This window comes from Equus quagga, chromosome 9 (genome assembly GCF_021613505.1).
Source record: "Equus quagga isolate Etosha38 chromosome 9, UCLA_HA_Equagga_1.0, whole genome shotgun sequence".
Classification (NCBI taxonomy): Eukaryota; Metazoa; Chordata; class Mammalia; order Perissodactyla; family Equidae; genus Equus; species Equus quagga.
This window is the reverse complement of record NC_060275.1, coordinates 22,106,758-22,129,150: the sequence shown is the minus strand read 5'-3', so window position 1 is coordinate 22,129,150 and position 22,393 is coordinate 22,106,758. Positions and strand designations below refer to the sequence as shown.

General features: G+C 35.9%; 1 protein-coding gene across 1 annotated transcript in view; it reads right to left on the bottom strand.

Moving 5' to 3' along the window:
* The window catches only part of MBD2 (methyl-CpG binding domain protein 2), a gene marked incomplete at its 5' end in the record, with an annotated part of 73,138 nt that overhangs the window by 9,882 nt on the left and 40,863 nt on the right, over window positions 1-22,393 (bottom strand). The window lies entirely within an intron of this gene.

Sequence of the window (22,393 nt, the reverse complement as noted above, 5' to 3'; positions counted from 1 at the left end):
TCATTTCAATAGGTTCCTAATTACCCCATTTTTTCTTACAAAAAGCTAAATGATGCTCCAAACATGAGTTACTTCAACATATCATAATTCTTTCAAATGATATTACTCAAAAAATGTTGTTTTGTTATTTTATGCAACCTATTCCCTTGTTACAGTACTACAGATTGTTATATGCTATATACTCTATATAGTTCTTCATGAGGTATCTTCCAAAGAATACAACTTGAATTTTTTATAGATTCATTTGGCATGAAAATTTAGTGTTATAATTTAACAGAGAAAACAAATTATATTATGTAACACCCTTTATCCAATATCATTAGGGAAAGAGCTCCTCCATGTATGTGATTTTTCCAAGACACTGAAGTTTAGCCCTTTAGCACACTTTAAGGGGAAAAGGGGCCAGTTTTTATGGAAACTTTTCTAAAATGTCGTACCTACTTCCTTGCTTTTTAAACAAGATGTCACATTCATGAATGGCTTTCTCTCTGTTGCACAGAGCCTGGGTCACCTTAGTCACTCAGTGGCCCCAGGTCATTATTCTGGGCATCAGTGAGCACACTGAAGGCTCTTCATGCCCTGTGGGGCTTCTGAGGTATGCAATTGCTTATTCAAACACTCAATGGCCCAAGACAGTTCTGCTATTTGATTTTATCTCCTTTCTATACTTTATTCTCTCTCCCAGTTAGCTATTACTTCTCAGTGATGTCATTCATCCATTCAACATATATTTATAGAGCTCCTGCTATGTGCTGTGCTTGCCCTATGGATGAACTGTTGATAAGATAGACAATGTCTTGGTCCTCAAGCCTCATCTCTTTTCTAGTCTGTTTTGTATCTACTGCAGCCAAAAGAACAGATTAAGCAATTCCTTAGGACTCTGTATATCTGTCTTTAATCCTGATACTGAGGACCTGTCACATAGCAGGTACTGAAAAAATATTTGCGTGAGTGAGTGACTGAAAATGGGAGTAACTGGACTCAGAATGAGGATCTTAAGGGATACACAAACGCAAGGCAGAACTCCAGCTCTAGAGGTATGACCTTGGACAAGTTCTAGAACCTCAGAAACTTCAACTTCCTCTTCTGTAAAATGTGGCAGCAACGACTATCACAATAATATTACTGTAGGGATTAAATATAGCCATATACGTAAACCACCTGTCACGTAGTAGGCATATGGTTTACTGCATTTACTTTTAGCAAGTTTTGGCCACGATAAGGGCTTTTCAGGCTTATATTCTGACTTCTGGGTATATGTAAAGTGACAGATAACTGCCCTCCATACAAAAGAGAAGATACAGTAAAATAATTCTATTTATGGCAGAAGAGCAATATGTTGGATTTATAATAACCTCAATGCTAGCACCAAGAGTAACCTGCAACAGAATGCTTCCCTCTCCTCTGAGGACCTTTGGCACATGGTAACATCTCCTTACATCTCCCTGCAAGTTACATCATCAACAGAGTATGTGGTCAACATGAACGAGTCAAGAATAAGATGATGCGAATGATCATCACGGGTGAAAATAGGTGAAGGTGATAATTAATGAATGTGATAAATGTCCCAGGAAACTTGGCCTGCTTTGTGTTTCCTCTTTGGTAGAATAACATCACCTATGCTTTGAATATCACAACTATAGGAAAAAACAAGGAAAACAAAAGCCAGTTAATTCCTAAGGAAAAAGTATTCAGAGGAATCAGTAAGTACGAGATTAATAAGTACTTTTATAATAAAATTATATTCATATATATAATTTAATTTGAAAAAAATAAATCAACACTACCAAAACACATAGCATGTACAGATATGATTGCTAATACTTTACACCTAAAAACTCCAATTCCAGATATCAAAAGTTAAATTTTTTACATTCTATCATTTTCAGTTCTTTAATTTTTTCTGCTTTTTCTCCCCAAATCCCTCCAGCACATAGTTGTATATTTTAGTTGTGGGTCCTTCTAGTTGTGGTATATGGGACACCACCTCAGCATGGCTTGATGAGCGGTGCCATGTCCACGCACAGGATCCCAACCAGCGAAACCCTGGGCCGCCAAAGCGGAGCGTGAGAACTTAACCACTCAGCCACGGGGCCGGCCCCATAACATTTTTAGTTCTTAATTTTTAAATTCCTGTTAATAAGAAGGAAAATGATACAAAAACTTAGAAAGGAAAATTTTACAAAAGAAATCTTGCATTGAGAGGCAAATGTTCGGCTCTAGATTACATTAAGTCCTGGTACTACCACATGTCATCTGATAGCCCTCAACTAATTCTGAAGTTGAATCTGATATGCACTGATGACCTCTTTATAAATGAAATGCTTATGCCATGCAAATAGAGATACATACATCATGTATGCTTATGTATGTGTGCATGCGTGCTTGCATGTGTGTGTATTCCTCCCAGGGGAGGGGGGAGGAAGTGAGAAAGGTCAGAGAAGGAAAGGAGGCCAGTTTGAGAAAAGAAAACATTTAACTGGTCAGGGTCACCACTGCCGCCTCTTCCTCCTTTCCACCATTCATTCAAAGCTAATAAACTCACCTAATTTTCATGAGAACTGAAATAGTCTTCATGAGATAAATGTCTCTACATCTCAGTATGTTCCTAACTCACCTTCTCTACATCCATCTTCTCAGATTCCTACCTGTTTTGTTTTGTTTACTTGTTTTTGGGAGGGGGGATTATTTGCATTTTAAAATATCTTAAAAATTTATATAGAGCAGGCATTTTGGTAAGTGAAGCAGCCAGTCTTTTCCATACTGTTTGATTTAGTTTATAGGACAATCTGAAAAAGGCAAAACTATTGGATGGCTACCAGGGGCTAGGGGTCTGACTACACAGCGTTGGCACAAGGGCAATTCTTTGCGGTGCTGGAATTGTACTCTCTGGTTCTTTGTAAACACAAACTTTATCCAGCTGATCTAATTACCATTTTCTTTTTCTTTCCAAGCCAATTCCTCAAATTCCTCAAGGAATGATGAATATGCACTATCTCTATTCCCCCAGGCCCATTTCAACTTTATTACCCATCCCCTTTTCCATGAATTTTCACTAAATTCACTCTAAAAGTCAGTCACCTCCTCTTAACAAATTCAATGACCTTTTCTCACTATCTCTAGACACTTTATGGCCATGAATGCTTTAGAGGGGAGCAGGGGAGGGGAGAGGTCTTTCTTTGCCTAAATTTAAAATGTCCTGATCGACTCATTTATGAATTCCATGTTTTTACTAGGTGATTAATTGTGGTCATCTGGAGTTCTTCTCACAGTATTACTACCCCAACCATTAAAAGTCTAAAGACAATAATATTGAAAAGACAAGTTTCTCTATATTTGTAATGAGTTCCCCTCTACAGTAGATATCTAGTCTCTACCACCACACTTTCATAAACACTACTGCTTTCATAAATTCTAATGAACCCACTGAAAATCTGATTTCACCTGCTAAATCCAATGATTTTCTCAACTTAATCTTGCTGCTTGGTGTGAGGCCAAATAATCAACATAATACCTATAGGGGGCAGTGATTTAATATTTGGAGTAACTCCCAAAATGTGCTATCACCTTCAGTTATTACATCCCTGTCCAATCCCTGCTAATCAGACTCCCCAGGTGTCTCATAATATCTTCTTCTCTTTGTCACCCTCCATTGGATAGCTCCCATGTGTGCATCACTTTACATTGCCAATGGTTTGGGCAATGCCCTATCCAGTAAACCAGTTGATGGAGAAGCATAGGATGGGATTAAAAGTCATCCAGAACCAAAAAAGTGCCTAAAATATCAGTGACAGGGGCAGTGCAACTTTGAAGAAATCATCTTACTAGAAACTAGAGTTCATCTCTACACCTTTGCTCCTCCCATGGATGTAATAAGTACATCTGTGACATCAGTGGAGCCACAGCTGCATGTGCTTTATCTATCCTCTAAAAGCAATTAGACGATCAATCCAAATTCAATAAATATTCTCTGAGCACCCATGGTGCGCAAAGTATGTTGCTAGGGTGGTTATTAGGATAATCGGCAATCACTGCCCTCTAGGAGCTTACTGATTGGTGGAAAACTAGCAAAACACTACAAGGTAGCCTGTGATAACCACAATAATGAAGATACAAAATTAACTTCAGTTGGGGAAAATCTGGGAAGGCTTTTAGGAAGAAGTAGCTCTTGAAAAGTGTGTAAGAATTCTCTAAACGAAGAAAGGCTACTCCAAGCTGAGGAAATAGTTTAAGCAAAGGCAAGGAAGTGAGACAGAGAGCACAGAGAAGTATTTCTAAATGTTTTTATATGGAAGAATAACCGGGGTGGCTTATACTCCAAGGCCTCGGCCCCAGAGATTCTGTTCAGTAGGTCTGGGGTGAGGGAGCTAGTTTCATTTTCTCTCTGTTATACAAGCGTCTTAGGTGACCCTGCTGCAGGCCCAGGGATCTCAGCTTCAGAGAGACTGGTGTGGTTTGCATTGAGAGAATGGTAGTGCACATAGAGCTGGTGCTCACTGATCACCGAGATCTCTGAATTTTATTCCTGATTACACTAGAAGACAAAAAATATGTTATTCTATCCTCTCCTTGCAGAAGACTGGAGGAAGATATTTGCCTATTTTTCACTGCAGGAGGACATGAGTCAAAGCATATTTAAGAGTATATCAAATTGCTTAGGTGTGAATAGAGAAAGGGCTTACCTAAAGTTCTGTTTATGCCCAGTCATATTCTCTTGGTGGAATAAGAGGGGGAGGAAGACAACTACCCAACTACCACTTACCCACCAAGCCTTTTCCTTAGGCCTGGCAGTGTGCCCAGTGCTTTACATACAGTAATTCAGTTCATTTTCCCCACGGCATTTTGAAGAACGTATTATTAGTGCCATTTACAGTAACTTACCAAAGGTTGCACAACTAGTCAGTGGTGCAGCTGGAATTAAAACTCAGGTCAGTGTGATTCAACAGTCCTGATCTTAACAATAAAAGCTCTGGAAGGACATTGACATGCTCGGCTCTGTGTTATATCATATAGTAAAAGGCCTCAGACCCTCCTTCTCATGAAACTAAAGGCTGATAAAAGATCAGTAAATGCTAAGAAAATTAGCAAGTTACTCTTTATCTATTTACCTACTAAGTAACTATGTAAGTCATCAGTTGTAGATGATCTGGGCAGATGCCTGCCTCCTCCTCATGCAGAATCAAGAGACCCAGGCCTGTAATACATTTAGGCTAAAGCTGGCACAGAGTTTTAGGAAGATATCAAACCATAATTTCAGGTTGCTCACATGATAAAACCAAAGAATTGGCATAAAATATATTCTCTGCAAATTAGCTTTCTTAGAATTAATTGCAAATATCAACCACAATGAACACCAAATTTTTATTTGGTGGATGGAAATTAAGGACTGAGACCCTTATTCCAAAGAAACACTTTCAGATAAGTCACACTAAGTACAGAGTAGTAGTAGATATTTCACAACACAGGAGAGAGAGAGAGATTTACTAAGCATAGACAGCTGACGGCTTTTGAATTTTTTCTGTGAGAATACTGTTTTAGGTTAATTATGCTAATATCTATTTCTCATGAACACATTGCAAAGCAGCTACATGAAATATACCAATATTATTTTCATCCACCATTATATTTAATTTGAAAAGCATTGATGTGTCTGTATGGGGTTTTAAAAAATTCACTGATGAAAAGAAATTGACCTTCTATGTCTACCGATGGCCTTATATTGACGGTGAACTCAGAGAGTAGGAAGAATGAACTTCTGAGTAGAGGAGTGAATGGGACTGGGCTTCAGAGTCAGAACGGCCTGGATTCAAATCCTTGCTTTGCCATTTACTAGCTTTATAAAGTTAGACAACTAGCTTAACCTGTCTCAATATCAGTTTCCTACTCTTTGGAGTGGGACAATAAAACAATCTCAAAGAGTTACGGAAACTAAATGAGGAGGTTTTATAAACACTTGAACATGCCCAGTAGAGAACAAGCATCATTTTATTATTTAGTTTCACCCATGGCTTCTAGCACACTGCTGATCATACAAAAGCACTTAATAAGTAATTTGTCATCTTGTTAAAATTAATAAATATCAACAAAGCAAAAAATAATCAACTCTAAAAGGTGAGTATTCACAAATGAAGACTGAGCACATACATATGAATCTGCCCTTCGCTCCCAGATCTTCAGCTGGGATTTCCTTGCAACTACAGGTATCTTAAAACCCTTCCTCTCTTCTCACCCAAGCCAGACTGCCTCTCACGAAGGACCAAAGTTGGTTGGGAGGATTTTGGTAAGCAGAACTGACAACGTAATTTGCAGGATCCAGAACAAAGTGAAAACAAACGTGAGACCCCTGGTTCCAAAAGTATTAAGAATTTCATGATGGCAACAGCAGAGCATTCAGTCAGACATGGGGCCCTTCTAAGCACAGGGCTCTGTGCAACTGCACAGGTCGCGTGCCCATGGAGCCAGCGGTGGTGGTAAGTGCAGTGCAGGGGTGGAAAGGAGAAGAGACAAGTAGAGAAAGGAGCCTCTGTGCTGCACAGCAATACTCATAACCTCATTCTATGAATTTCTTAAAAGAAGAAGGGCAACAGAAAATAGTTCTGGCTGGATCTATGCAATACAAAGGACCCTTCCCTTCACTCCTCGCTAAAATAACCCAAGGGTTTTTCATCCCTCCTGTCGTTCCACTTTTGGAGGACCAGTGAAAGGATGACTGCCCAGGTTCTCCACAGTTGAGCAGCATGGGTAAGGAAGGAGGGAAGCCTAGGGAACGAGGAAACTCTAATGGGAAGAGTGGACTGAAGTCTAGAGAAGGGTCAGAATTTTGTTCTATTTAAAGTCCAGTGGGTAACATGGATAGCTTTTAATTAAGATGTCCTGAAACTGTAATTTTCTTGTTATTTTTACTCCATCTTTTTCCATGTTGTAATGATAGTAAAGCCCTTAGAAAAACCTCAAAAGGGCTCTGAGCTTGTTTCAAGAATAGAAGGTAGGAGAGAATTAAGGAACATAAACTACATTTCTGCTCTGCACTGAAGCAAGGAGGGGAAAAAACGGGAATCAGCAGCAATGGCCTAGGGCAGAGTTTCTCAGTCTCGGCATTATTAACATTTTGGGTTGGATAAATCTTTGTATGGACGTTTAGCAGTGTCCCTGGCTTATACCCACTAGATCCCAGTAGCACCACCTCAGTTCTGACAACCAAAAATGTCTCTGAACATTGCCAAATTTCTCCCAGTATATGGGACAGAATCAGGTCTGGTTGAGAATCACTAAGGGGAGAAAGAGAAAGAGGCCAGGAGGTTTACAGTGGCAGGCACCCAGATCTCATAGCTGAAACAGAAAGGGGAGCCGTCCATTGGCATATGCCATCACTGCAGCCAGCTCCTGTCTCAACTTTCAAGAGTCCCTATCCCAGCTCCTCCTTCCTCAGACTTGTGAGGCCTACCCTATGTGGCTTGGAGCTGGGTGCCTGTTTTCTCACTGCCAGACAACTAGGGAGTGAGTAAGATAAAGCAGAGGTGGGAGAAATAATTTTTACCTTGGGAGTTGAAATTTAACACACTTCCTGATAGAAACATGGTTATAAACAGTAATTACTTTTAATAATTCAGACACACTTTAGATTAAATGATCTTTTATGGGCTGGTCTGAGATAACAGAACCATTTATGAGAACATTTCTTTTTTTTTCTGAGGAAGATTCACCCTGAGCTGACATCTGTGCCAATCTTCCTCTATTTTGCTTGTGGGTCGCTGCCACAACATGGCTACCGACAAGCACTGTAGGTCCATGCCTGGGAACCAAACCTGGCCACTGAAGCAGAGCACACTGAACTTGACCATTAGACCATGGGGCCAGCCCCTATAATATCATTTCCATTGGAAGATGTAGGGTTCCAACGACTGAAACACGATATTTTATATCCCAGTCGGTTAAGTTAGAAGACATCTGCATGTGCAGATTTTGGAAGGAGCTCTCCGTTATTACCACAGGATCAGAGACCATATGCATGTGCAAATCTGACACTGACTATTGAGAAAGGCACAGCTCCATTCAGAATGACTTTAGGTGTTCAAATATAGGTACAGCAACAAAATAGAACAAACGAGTTGATTTTGAACATGTTAATTTCCATAAATTCTTAGTATGTAGCTATCATGAGGGCCTGGCCAATTCTAAACTAAAAGCCCAGGGAAAAAGTATCTCCCCAAACTGAGCCACACAAAGACTTAGAACTTATCTTAGTCCTCATATATTATCTTAAAATGCGTCTTCCTTTGCCTCTTGAAATTATAATATCCATTGGGAAAAAAATAAACTGACTATATAGAAACACACTGAAATTTCAATAATGAAACTAAGCAAAGTTCATCTAAAACTCCTGTCTGTCTGAACTATTTCTTATTGTTTATTTTGAATACCATAAGCTGAATGTTAGCTCTTAAGCCAAGAAGCCTGTATTGATTGCCTCCATGGCTGACTAGAAAAGCCAGGACTTCAAGCCTAAAGGCCCTGGGCCTCTAAGATATCCTCCCTTGCCCCCCAGATCTCCTCTGAACCATTTCACCCTTCCTTTACTTCTCTCCTATCTCAGAGGAATAAGCATCCTGATGTCTTCCTTTCATTATCTTGGTCACTTGGCTCTTGGTCACATCTTCTCTTGCCTCCTCCTAATCTTGCCGCATCAATTTACCAACTTCTCCTCCAACATTTTCCATTTTTTTCCTTCCTCTCTTTGGGCTTCTTCCCTTGAAGTGACAGATACACTCAACACTGATAATCTCAAAAATGTCCTTATTCACACTCCTTCTCCCTCAAACCATGTCTATCACCCTTCTTCCACAAGAAGAGAAACTCTCCATCTTATTTCTTCACCTTCCAGTCATTCTTTTCCTTCTAACCTGGACTCTCCTCCTACTATTACATTAACACTGACCTGCCCAAGGTCACAGTAACCTTCTAATTACCAAATCCAATTCCTGACTCAAGCCTCCTTTGCCCCACTTCACTGTTGGGACCACCTGCTGTTAGGACACTTATGAAAGTCTGCCTTTTATGATGGTTCTCTGTATGTTCCTGTATTTTCTCTTCCTCTTAAGCAACAAATTAAAACTTCTTACAGTAATTCTCAAAGAAATAAGACTATAAGCATTTTTTTCCTAGTGAGGACAAATATTTAAAATACATAAGATATATGATAGACCTTTTAAAGTATGTGAAGACAAAAGTGTTAAAACTTTGTAAAATAGAAGAACCAAAAGATACCTTAAAAATCTCACCATTTTAAGAGTTTTAATCTGCACAGTCTTCATTTCTGTCAAGAGCATGATGCTAGATACATAGTTGGCACTCAAATGTTGGTGGGATAAATTTATGGCTAAGTAGAGGGAGGCCAGGGTAACGGAAATAACACTGGTTTGGGAGCTAAATGCTTTAGTCCTGACTCAGCCATTAAATAGAGGTGCTGTCTTATGCATGTCACTTAATCTCATTGGATGTATTTTCACTAGTAAAATAGAAACTGCCTTATCTATCTCAGAAGGTTATCAAAACACTAATAAAAAATGAGAAATATAATATTAATTTTTTAGTGACTTGCTCAGAATATTTCTAATGTTAGGATTTCATAAATTCAATGAATATTGTATTCACTCCTCTAAAGCTTTTGCTAAATCTAATCAAAGAGCAAAGGATCTTGTCATGTATTTGTAGACTAAGGCAAAACCCAGAAAATACGTCCTTTATATTCACTGACTCATGAAAAGCTGAACATGCAAGATACCAGGTTTGGGCTATAAAGAGGAATGGGTTTCCTGCCCAGGAGGAATTTGCTGTCCAGTCTATAAACTGCTCCATTTCAAATCAACCCCAAATGATATCTGAGTTGTCTAGTTTTGGTCAGCAAAAACAATTTAACTTAAATACCATGGCCTGCAAACATCAAAAGTCAAACATGAGCTACCCTCTTATTTTGTGAGAGTGGCCTAGGAAGAAAAGGCAGGATAATGACAAGAAAATTATTATGTATATCAAGGAAAAGCTTGATTCATGTGGCTGTGCAAACTACAGTTAGATCTCTTGTTAAGGCAAAAGATAATTTATGCTAAAGAGGATGGAAAACTGGAGCAAAAGGCAAAGGTTAGAGTTGAGGAGGATGAAGCTGTGGTGACCATCTGCCGTAGCTGCTTGTCTAAATTTTGTCATGAATACTCTCTAACTTACACAGAATGGGTGTGCTATACTTGTCAAGTGAAAAGGCATCATTATCTTAAGATGACCATGGAATGAGAATACTCATTCATGATACCTATAAGTTTTCATGTGCTACTCCCATGGGGAAAGTAATAAGCACAATACTCTTACTGCACATGAATCCATCTAGGGACTTAGGTGTACTCCTTCACTACTCCTCACTTGTTTGTCACCTTTCAGCACACTTGGAGTTATGTTCAGGGTTTATTTTCCTTATTAGATTGAAAGTTTTAGAAGAATATAGTGCATATCTGATTTTTGTGTTTATACAGCACCTGTAATATAATCAGCAATATATGCGGTTGAATAAGTGAATTAATAACTTCAAAACCCACTCGACTGCAGGAACTTTGACCTCTAATAGATAGAGCTATCATTAGTTGTTTGTCAGAAGAGATGTTCTTCAGAAAAGCTTTCTTGAAACTAATTTCAATGGTGTAAATTAATTCCTCATTTTCATACTGGGACATTATTTCCTTTTTAATATCGATAAATCAAGAAATAGAAGTACACATGTACTGTTTGAAATATGACATCAAGCAACCTCTAGATCTAAAATCAGGTTATAAATTCTCAAAATTCCCAGAAGTATGAGTTTAAATGGAAAACTCAGACCACAGAATAAAAATAGAAACACCAGAAAATGACAATAAAATATTAAAAACAGTATATGAACACAATGATAGAATTAAGACCAAACATATTTGCAGTATCAATAAATGTAATGGTAAGCCCACCCACAAAAGAACAAAAGACCCTAAGATTAGATGGGGAAAAAAACACTCAACTATATGTTTTATGCAAGAAACATCTAAAAATAAAGTGACTCAGAAAACGGAAAATAAAAAGAAAGAGCAAAAAAATAGCAAGTAAATATAGATATAGAGAAAACAAAGGTCCCAATTTTACTATAAGATTACTTCAAAGAAATAAGTGTCAAATCAGAGAAAGCATAACCCATTATAATAAACTAACTTCTATAAAATAAGTTATCTTATCAATAGATTTGATGATAAAATTCGAGTTTGGGGAAAAGTACATGTATAGACTGAGTTCAAAACTTGTTTAAAAAGTTCTCCCCAGGGGTCAGCCCGGTGGTGCAGCAGTTAAGCATTCCACTTTGGCGAGCCGGGGTTCACCGGTTTGGATCCCGGGTGTGGACAAGGCACTGTTTGACAAGCCATGCTGTGGCAGGCGTCCCACATATAAAGTAGAGGAAGATGGGCATGGATGTTAGCTCAGGGCCAGTCTTCCTCAGCAAAAAGAGGAGGATTGGCAGCAGATGTTAGCTAAAAAACTCTCCCCAGTACTTCATGCCACCTCTAATCTAGATACTACCAACATCAGAGAAAAGAGGATATCACAACAGACACTAGAAATACTAAAAATATTACTAGAAAATATTATGAACCTGATACCACTAAATTAGAAAATTATGAAAGGCACAAATTGCTAGAAAAACAAGTTCTCAAAATTAGTGCAAGAAGAAATAGAAAATATGAATATTCAACCATGTACCTATTAAATAAATTGAATCTGTAATTTCAATCTTTCCCATTTAAAAAACAAAACAAAACAGAAACCTTAGGCTGAGATGGCTTCACAATTAATTCTTCCAAACATTTAAAAACAAGTATTGATATTATACAAACTCTTCCAGAGAATATTAAAAGAGAGATCAATTCCCAGCTTATTCTACAAGGCCAGCAAAACTTAATACTAAAGCTTGAGACGAAAATTACAAGAAAAGAAAAATGCGAGTGAACGTCTCCTGTGAAGAGCAAACTTAAACAGTGATAACAAGGATAATACATCATGACCACACTGGGCTTAATCCAGGAATTCAAGGTTTGTTTAACATCCAAAAAAATCAAGTGCTCCAATTCACCACATAAACCAATTACTGTAACTCACTATATTAACAGAATAAAGAATAAAAATCATTTTATCATTTAACTAGGTAGAGAAAAAGAACTGGATAAAATTCAATACCCATTCACGAAAAATATTTTTAGTAAACTAGGAATAGAAGTGAATTTCCTTAATCTGACAAAGAATATTTACAAAAAACCCTACAACAACCATCATATTTAATGGAGAAATGTTCTCTGGTATCACAAATGAGACAAGGATATCTGTTATTACTTCTATTGAAGGTTCATTGGAAGTGCACTGGCCAGTGAAATAAGACAAGGGAAAAAAAATCAAAAGGTTTAAGGATTGGCAAGGAAGAAATAAAACTTTCATTTGCAGATGACATGTTTGTATGCTCACGTATAAAATCCAACAGCCTCACAGATGATTTAATAAATGAACTTAGGAAGGTGCCTGAATACACAGTTAATATTCAAAATCAACTTATTTCTACATATTAGTAATAGATAATTAGAAAGTAAATTTTCTTTAATATCACTTAGAGTAGCATCAAAAAACATCAAATATCTAGAAATCAATTAAAGATGTGTAAGATCTCTCAATTGAAAACTATAAAATCTTAATGGAGGGATATACAAGATTCATGATTTTTAAGATCTAGTACTGTAAAAATGTTAATTCTCCCCCAAATTGATATATAGATTTAAATCCTAGCAGGTTTTGGAGAAGACTGGACAAGCTGAATCTAAAATGTATGTGGAAACACAAAAAGCCAAGATTAACCAAGATAATCTTGAACCAAGAATAACAAAGCTGGAAAACTTACTGTGTCAGATATTAAGACTTTTTATAAAAGTATAGTAGTATTAAGAGTGAAGTGTTGGAGAAGAAGAGACAAATAGACCAATGAAATAGAACAGAGTGTAGAACCAGATTCATATGTACAAATCAATCACAGGAATAGAATAGGGAGTCCAAAAACTGACTTTCCCATTTATAAGCATTTCATTTATGACAGAGATGACAATGCAGAACAATGGAAAAAGAATAGTCTTTTCAGTAAATGGTGCTTGGTCAACTGGATATCCATATGGGAAAAGAAATAAATTCATCTCACATCATACACAAAGTCAAGGACTGTAGACCATAGAGGACGTAAGGTAATATATTGATAACCTTGGAGTAAGCAAAAATTTCTTAAACATATCACAGAAATACAAAGGAAGAGACTGATATATTAAAGCATGTTCTTTACTTTTTGTAAGTCTTTATTGAAGTATTACATACAGAAAATATTAAAAATATAAGTATACAGCTCACTAAAGTTTCACAAAGTAAACACACTTGTGTAACTACCACCCAGATCAAGAAATAGAATATTACTAGCACCCGAGAAGCCCCCACCTCTGCACTCTCCTAGTCTCTATCCCACCTCCACTTATATTTATCAAAAGACACCATTAGGAGAGTAAAAAAGGTAAGCCATAAACTGGGAGGAGGTATTTGTGATATATATATCTGACAAAGGACTCATATCCAGAATATATAAAGAACTCCCACAAGTCAATGAAAAAAAGACAAACAATGTAATAGAACAATCCATGAAAGGCTTGAATAGGTACTTCAAAAGAAAGGTTATCTATATAACCAATAAACTTCTAAACAGTGCTCAATAACATTAGTTACCAAAGAAATTCAAGTTAAAACTGTAACAAAATACCCCTAAACACATACCACAATGTTTAAAATTTTAAAGACTGAAAATGCCAAGAGTTGACAAGGACTTGAAGCAACTGCACACTGCTGATAGAAGTGTAACTTTGTATAACCACTTTGGAAAACTATTTGGTAGTATCTAATAAAACTGATTACATGCATGCTCTATGACCCAGCAATTCTACTGCTGGGGAAAACCAAAAACTAAAAACATGTACTAGAGTAATCATTCAAGCAATAACCATAATAGCCAACACGGAACACAACCTAAAATCAACAACAAAACACTCAATGCAGGGGACAGAGAAAAACCAAACATCAAACAAATAAAACATATCCTTAAAATTAATATATTCAGAGAGGTAAGAAGAGAGATTATATGCATAAAACAAGAACAACAAAATTTTATATATAAAAGCCAAGAAAGAGCTGCTGGAAATTAAAAATACGATCACCAAAATCAAAAATTCAAAAGAGGACTAAAAGCTAAAATCAAGAAAATATCTCAGAAAGTAAAACAACAACAACAATAAGATGGAAAATATAAAAATAGAAATAGGAAAATTCTAACATGGCTAATACCCAACTTATGTAAAGAGAGAATAGAAAGTTGGGGGTTCCAGAGAAGAGGGGAAGCAATGACACAAGAAAATTTCTCACACAAACGACAGGAGTCACCTATATCACCTACTGAGTACCCTGTGAATGAAAAAAGGCCTAAAAGGCACACAGTATGGAATTTTTTTAAATCATAAATATACTAAACACTTTCAGAGAGGGGGAAAAAAAAAAGGACCATAAAAGAGGAGTAGAGATTCAGCATGGCGTTGGACTTCTCTTCAGCAACACTGAAGATAGAGAACAATGACGCAATGCCTTCAAAACTGCAGGGAAAATGATTTTTCAATCTAGGATTTCATACCCAGACAAACTTGACCATGTCCAAGTGAAATAAAGTTATGTCTAATGGGGAGCTTCTCAAAAACATTACCTCCTATTACATTTTATTAAAAAGCTACTGGAGGATTTATTATCAATTGAGGGCATATACTAAGACAGAGGAAGACAGAAATCCAGAAAACAAACTGCAATGCAGCTGCACAACAAAGGAAATCCGCAGAGCTACAGCTACACGGCAAGACCAGGGACTGAATCCAGAGTGAAGGGGAGCAGAGGCGACTCCTGGAAAAACACAAGAGGGAACCCCAAGGATTTCAGCATAAGGAAAATATTGTTGATGGGCACGTGGCAGAAATGTTAAAGCATTAGGAAAGATTAACTATAATTATAAAGGAAACCTAGTATACAATTCTTAAGATTAACAATAACAGCAAAGAATTATGAAGGCAATTCTGATGATGATGATAGAGTATTACCTCCCCTACTCATGAATATTTTCAGTCACAATAATGTAATCCCTGACTATTCAACCTATTGAATTAAAAGTATGATACAACTATGCTGGGAGCGTGAAAACAGAGAGAGAAATATGTACTCATCTACTATGGTGGGAAGTCAAGAAATACTGTCTAAAATTAACAAACAAAGAAGTATTATAATAAGTATATTATTCAGAAATATAGAAGTAATTATAAAAGGAAATGACCAGAATTGAGAACAAATACTTCTGGAAATGAGATTAGAAGACATAAAAAATAAGAAACTACCATTTGGAAACATAAGTTTTTTAGTATTTGATTTTTTTTCATCTGTATTCCTGTTTCTTCAAAAAATATAAAAGTTTCAAAAAATGTCATGGATCTCCCCATATGATACTTGAAATATTTTTAAATGGACTAGAAAAATACATGATGATTAGAGGTTACTATGAATGAATAACCTACAGATTCATTAATATTTTTTAAATTCACACAGAATCTTTCAGCTGCAACTCTTACCTCCATAAATACTGACAAGTCTGCAAATTGGTTTTCTCCCTAGGGCTCCAACCCATCATCTTTTACTACCTGGGTATTCCACGGTTGCTTTAAGAGTATAATTTTTCTAATTGTCATATTCAAATTTTATTATTTTAAAAAAATACTGAGCTACCCCTCAGTATTTCCATATTCCTGTCAATGACATCATTCTTCAAGTCACCTAAATTCTTAGACTCTTCTCACAGGCACAGCTGATCAGTCAATAAATTTTGTCAACTATTAAATCTTACCATTTATGCCCTAACTTCCTATAGTTTCTTCTACTGTCTTCTAGTCTTAAATCAATCCTCGTATTACATACAACAGCCAGATTAAGACCTCTGTCTAGAATGTTCTCCCCAAACTTCACTGCTTTTGAAGACCATATATTCCCTCACTCCTCTGCTTTTTTTTCATGGCACTTATCATACCCTAATACATTATATGTGTACTTATCTGTCTGTCTCTCTACCAATCACGCTAGAAGGTAAGTTTCATGAGATTAGGGACTTTGTTTTGTTCACTGCAGTATCCCCACTACTTAGAAAAGTGCTTGGCACAAGTTGAGGGCTCAATTAATGAATTTTGAATTTGAAAAATTAATTAATTAATTCAACAAATACATATTAAACACTGACATAATGGAGATACTGTGGATAAAGCAATGAATAACTAATACAGTATGATCAGCAAAGAAGAAAGGAGAAACACTAAGGAGGGTCCCTAAATCCAGACTTGACAATCAGAGGGTTTTTGAACAGATGAAGTGGTATCTAAGTTTAGACTTGCAGATGAGTAGGAAATAGCTAATTAAGGGTGGGAAAAAAAACATGCATGAAATATGACCAGGGAATGCAAGGGTGGAGTTCAGGGGGGAAATGAATAGCACATTCAAAAATCTGCAAAAGGTTTCATGTGATTCAAATGTAGAACAAGATAAGAAAGTGAAGCCAGAGAGATAAGCAAAAGCTAAATCATGAATGGCGTTGTGAGTCATGTTAGGTGTTTTGACTTTGTAAGCCATATTTAGGTATTTGACCTAAAAACTAGCAGGAAGCATCAAAAGGCTTACAGGAGAATAACATTATTAGTTCTTCATGTCAAATGGAGCTTTTGGATGCAATATGAAGAATGAATTGAAGAGAATAAGATAAGAAGTAGGGAGATGAGATGAAATGATAGTTACCTGGTATAGAGATGGAGCAAGTGAATATTTAGGAGGTAGAGTCAATAGGACTTGTTAGCTAAATAGATGTTTGGCATAAAAGACAGGAGAAGTCAAGGATGATGCTCAGGTTTCTGATTAGCTAGCTGTGTGGACAGTGTTACTTTCACTGAGATAAAGCATAGAGAAGAAAGGGCCAGTTTGAGGGGATGATGATGGAGTTTGAAAAGATGAATTAGAGGTGGTGGTCAGACTTCCAAGCAAACAATGTTAGTAGATGGATTGATACAAGCAAGTGAAGCTCAGGATAAAGATGTAAATTTAGAAATCATTACCATATTGATGATAACTGAAGCCATGAGAATGAATGAAATCATCCATGGAGGGTTTAGGTACAGAGAAGGGGAAACCCCATCCCATTTTAAAAGATACAGAGAGGAAGAAGAGCATAAGAAGTGAGTTAACAAAAAAAAAGGAAGGAAGAAAACCAGGAGAGTATAATGTCACAGAGTAAAAGAGAGCATTTCAGAAGGCAGGGGTAGTCACAGCTCCTAATACTAAAGCAGGTCAAGTAATTTAAGGAACTGAAATTTGTCCATCCAGTTTAAAAAGGATCATCAGTATTCTTGATAAGAACAGTTCAAGTGGCATAGTGTGAACAAAAGCTATATTTCAGAGATATAAAAATTAAGAGGTAAGTAGATAGTAAAGACACACAACTCCAAGAAGTTAGACTGTAAAAGAAAAAGAGAACAAATCCTAAAAGGGATACAGAGTAAAATTAATAAATTTTTTTAAGATAGGGAAGATTTCAATATACTTAAATGCTTTGGGGAAGAAGCCATTTTAGATGGAGAAGTGGAAGATGAAAGGTAGTTGACATAATCCAGTGAGTGAGAACTCTGAGAAGGTAGGAGGGAATACACCTGCAGAGCATAGATGTTGGAATTAGCTTTAAGCCCCAAGGAGGTACATTCAAGTTCAGTTCAGAGGGGTAATAAAAAAAGCTACTCCCTTGTTCAAAATCCTCTAAATATTTCTCATTTGCAAAATTAAACACAAATCCTTTAGTCTACTCAGCTTCATAAGTATTCAAGTAAACGTGAATTTAAAATGAAATATCATTTTTATATATTGAATTACCAAAAAGAAAAAGTATTGATAATACTCAGTGCCATAGAAGATAAGCTGAAACTGAAATGCACATAACATACTGATAGACTTTTATTTTGGTATAACCCTTCGGAAATCAATTTGCCAGATGTATCAAAAATGATAAATATTCATATTAATTATATTTCTAGGAATCTAACCCAAGGAAACACTGTAAAATATAGGAAAGAACTTATATACATAAAAACACTCACTGGAGTACTACCTATAATAGTGAAAAATTGGACATAATGTGGAAATGGTTAAGTAAATCATATGCTAGCACAATACACAGCTGTTGGAACAATATAGTTAATTGTAAAAATATAGCACACAAATTATATAAAACATGGATAAAATGTGTATAATACAATGTTAGGCAAAATGTTTTAAAGTATGTATATATACTATGATCATTATGTTTTCAAAAGCATTGAAAATATTGAAAGAATATAAAAAGGCTAAAATACCATTGTAATTACATTATAAAAAAGGATTATGAGTAATTTTTTCCTTTATTTGTCTATCCCAAATTTCTTTCTCTTATAAATAAAGCAAATGATAACATTTTTAAAACCTAAAAAGACTGACATTTAAGGAAACCCTTGACAACATTCTAAGCAGCCACCACTTCCCATAAAAACTCTGATCTTCAATGAACTTCTCTCCTCATTCCTTGCGCAATCCCATATAACAGCTTTGCAAACACTAGTTTCCCTAATTGGAATATCCTCTTCCTCCCATTTGCTTTTTTAAATCCACTCAATCTACAAAGTCCAACATATGTCCCATATCTTTCCTAAGGATTCCCCCAAACCTCCTAGGCATAGTGACCTCACCCTTCTTGAACACTATAGTGTTTGTCTGTGTTATATATTTGACACTTTGTACGTGGCATCTTCCCACCATCACCCAGAAAAATGCTTTTAAATGGTACGGGACATGTCATCTATTTCCTCAGCCCAGGCAGCCAATTTTTGTGTCTAGAGAGAAGGAATATAATATCCTCCACGGAACTCTGTGCTTTAGCTTATCTATTTCTCAATCATAAAAACATTATAATGAGACTATACTAGAAATAACTGTCAGAGGTAAGGAAGAAGTAAATGTTGTTAGAACGCCATTTTCTGGGTTATAATAACTGAATACTGATATTTTACAAACTTTTCATATGCAATGTCACTGAAGTGCACGTTTTTAAAATTTATCTTTCATCTGGAAAGTTTCTTCTAATATATTTAAAAATATTCATTCTTCATTATTATCCAAAAGATAAGACATAATAAATCCTGGCAAAGATGTGGAGAAAAGGGAACGCTTGTGCACTGTTGGCGGCAATGTAAATTGATACAGCCTCTATGGAAAACAGTATGGAGGTTCCTCAAGAAATTGAAAATAGAACTATCATAAGATCCAGTAATCCCACTTCTGGGTATATATCCAAAGAAAATGAAGTCACTGTCTTGAAGAAGAGATATCTGTACCCCCATGTTAACTGCAACATTATTCACAATAGCCAAGACATGGAAACAACCTAAGTGTCCATCGATGGATAAATGGATAAATAAAACATAGTGTATACATAAGTATAGGTACATATATATACGCATATGTGTGTATATATACATATATATATGTGTATATATACATATATACATATATATCTATATATACACAGTGGAATACTATCAGCTTAAAAAAGAAGGAAATCCTGCCATTTGCGTGTAACAACTTGGATGAATCTTGAATGCATTATGCTAAGTGAAATAAGTGAGACAGAGAAAGACAAAGACTGTATGATCTCACTTATATGTGGAATCTAAAAACGTCAAATTAATAGAAACAGAGAGTAGACTGGTGATTGCCAGGGGCAATGAGCGTCGAGGGGGGAGGTAGGGAGATGTTGGTCAGAGGGTACAAACTTCTAGTTATAAGATGAATAAGTTCTGGGAATGTAATGTACAGTATGTTGACCATTGTTAACAATGGCTGTATTGTATACTTGAAAGTTGCTAAGAGAAATCTTAAATGTTCTCACTCTCATCACCACAACAAAAAAAAAATGGTAATTATATGAGGGAATGGATGTGTTAACTAACCTTATTGTGGTAATCATTTTGCAATGTATACGTGTATCAAATCGTCACTTTGTACTCCTCAAATTTATGCAATGTTATACATCAATTATATCTCAATAAAGCTGGAAAAAATCATTCTGAAAAAAAAGGCTGATTTCGAGATGAGAATAAAGGAAAGTTTCATATCCTTTGAAAGAAGAATTAGCAAACAAAATGAAAGGAAAAACAACTAGGATCAAATGGAAGATTTTAATCTGCTTCTTCACCAATTTAAATATTTACTTTTTGGTAAAAAATGTGAGTATTCTGTAAGACATGTAATTAATATCCAAAGACTAGCAGAAACACCTAAAGCCTATCAGCACCCTATAATCTAGAATTAAAAAGGAAGAAGTAATGGCTCAAAGATGAAGTTTCTTTGATTTGAGGATAAAAGAGAGAAAAAGCAAGAGACCAGAAAGTATCAAAGATGACAGCATCAAAGAAATAAGAAAGAAACAGAAATGTGAGTTCTTCATATATTGAAAGAAGAAAGCTAAGAAAAACACCCTTAACAGCAAAATCACAATTCAATTAGATTAGAAAGAATTTTGGACGCGTTTTACGTATCTGGCCAAATAAGGACATTTCAATGATCTTACTATTTGGGATAACAGTGTTACAGTTGATAGTTTCCTCTATCCCACTCCAGATTTCTCTTTAATCTAATGAAAAGACAAGCACTCATTAAATATGCTGATAGTATATATAAAAATGGCTAGTTACTTATCCTATCATAACCATATTTTACAAACTCCACCTCTACCTTATAATTTTAATTATAGGCAGAAATCACTGCTGCATTCTGTTTAGTGCACTTTTGTTTACGTACTTTAATTTGCTCTTTTAAAGCTATGGCATTATCAAGGAGTCAATACATCAGAAATTCACGATTTATATGTTTTAAAGAATTCAAGTTAGACGGCCATACAATGACCTAGGCATAGGATGTTTGTTACATACGACAGAATTATTAATTTCTATGATTGTTTCACACCTAAATGAATCATCTCAGACCTACTCAAGGCAGAGCCAAGATTAAGATCCAAAATCTAACCCTAGTTCTAGGTCTCAAGATGCAACACTCTCAAAGGAATTACAATACCACTAGCTTGAGTATCTTATTAAAGGAAGATGATATGGTTTAAGAGGAAAAACATTTATATCTACAGGAACCTCAAAAATAGAAACCTCATTGTCTAATTTATTATTTAGACAATTTATTTCCTCTATGATCAAAATAACTTCTCCCAATGGATATTTGGCAATTTATAGTACCAATCTAGTTCCACAAAGATATGCGAAAGGCAGCAAAATTGGAAGAATCATTTCCGCCAACTATCTCCTCAATAATAACAGTTGACTAGCAGTCATCTGCCGTATGTACGTCAAAATATAATCAGAATCAACATCCTTCCTTTACTAAGGAGTCTGAATCGAAACTGCAATAGGAGGGATTACAGAGCAGGATTTTAAAACCATTAACACAAAAGTTGTCTCTTTACTATTTTCCTATATTTGCCCAAAGCACAGTCCTATATTTTGAAATCCTATTGTAAGACAGTAATCAAATATTACCTCAACTTTCATGTTGAAGATAATGAAGGAGGAAAGACAACTAATGTCTTATTAGTATAATCAAAAACATCCAGCAAAAACTGTAAAGTGACACAGGGATAAACTGAAAAACAGTTCAAACTTTTGGAGAAGTAATCTCCTGAATAATTGTAACACTTCCTGTCTATGCAAGCTAAAAGGAAGATTAACCCCTCAAAAGATCTGGGTTAAAATGACATAAGGGGTTTTGGGCGGGGGGGCGGGGAGAAGGGATGGGATTTAGTTTTTTTGACACGTTCTTTTCATTTGAGAACAATCTCATAAACCTTAGTAAAAAAAGGAAAACTTAAAACTATTCAACACACCAAAGAACAAGGAGCAACTAATCTGGTTGCTTCAACTTTAAAAATCTAGGTTACCAATATCTCTGTAGCCAGATAAACACCCAGGAAATATAATTACTACAGTTCTTAAAATCTGTGACTGAATTTAGGTGCAGAAAACAATTAAATTCCTGTTAAAATGACCATAATTTGCTACTCGATTGGTCATTAACCAAAACGTTTGTGTTTACAGACTGTATTTCAAATCATTTGGCAAAGAAAAGATGAGGATAAAATCTACTAAATATTGTCTGTTCC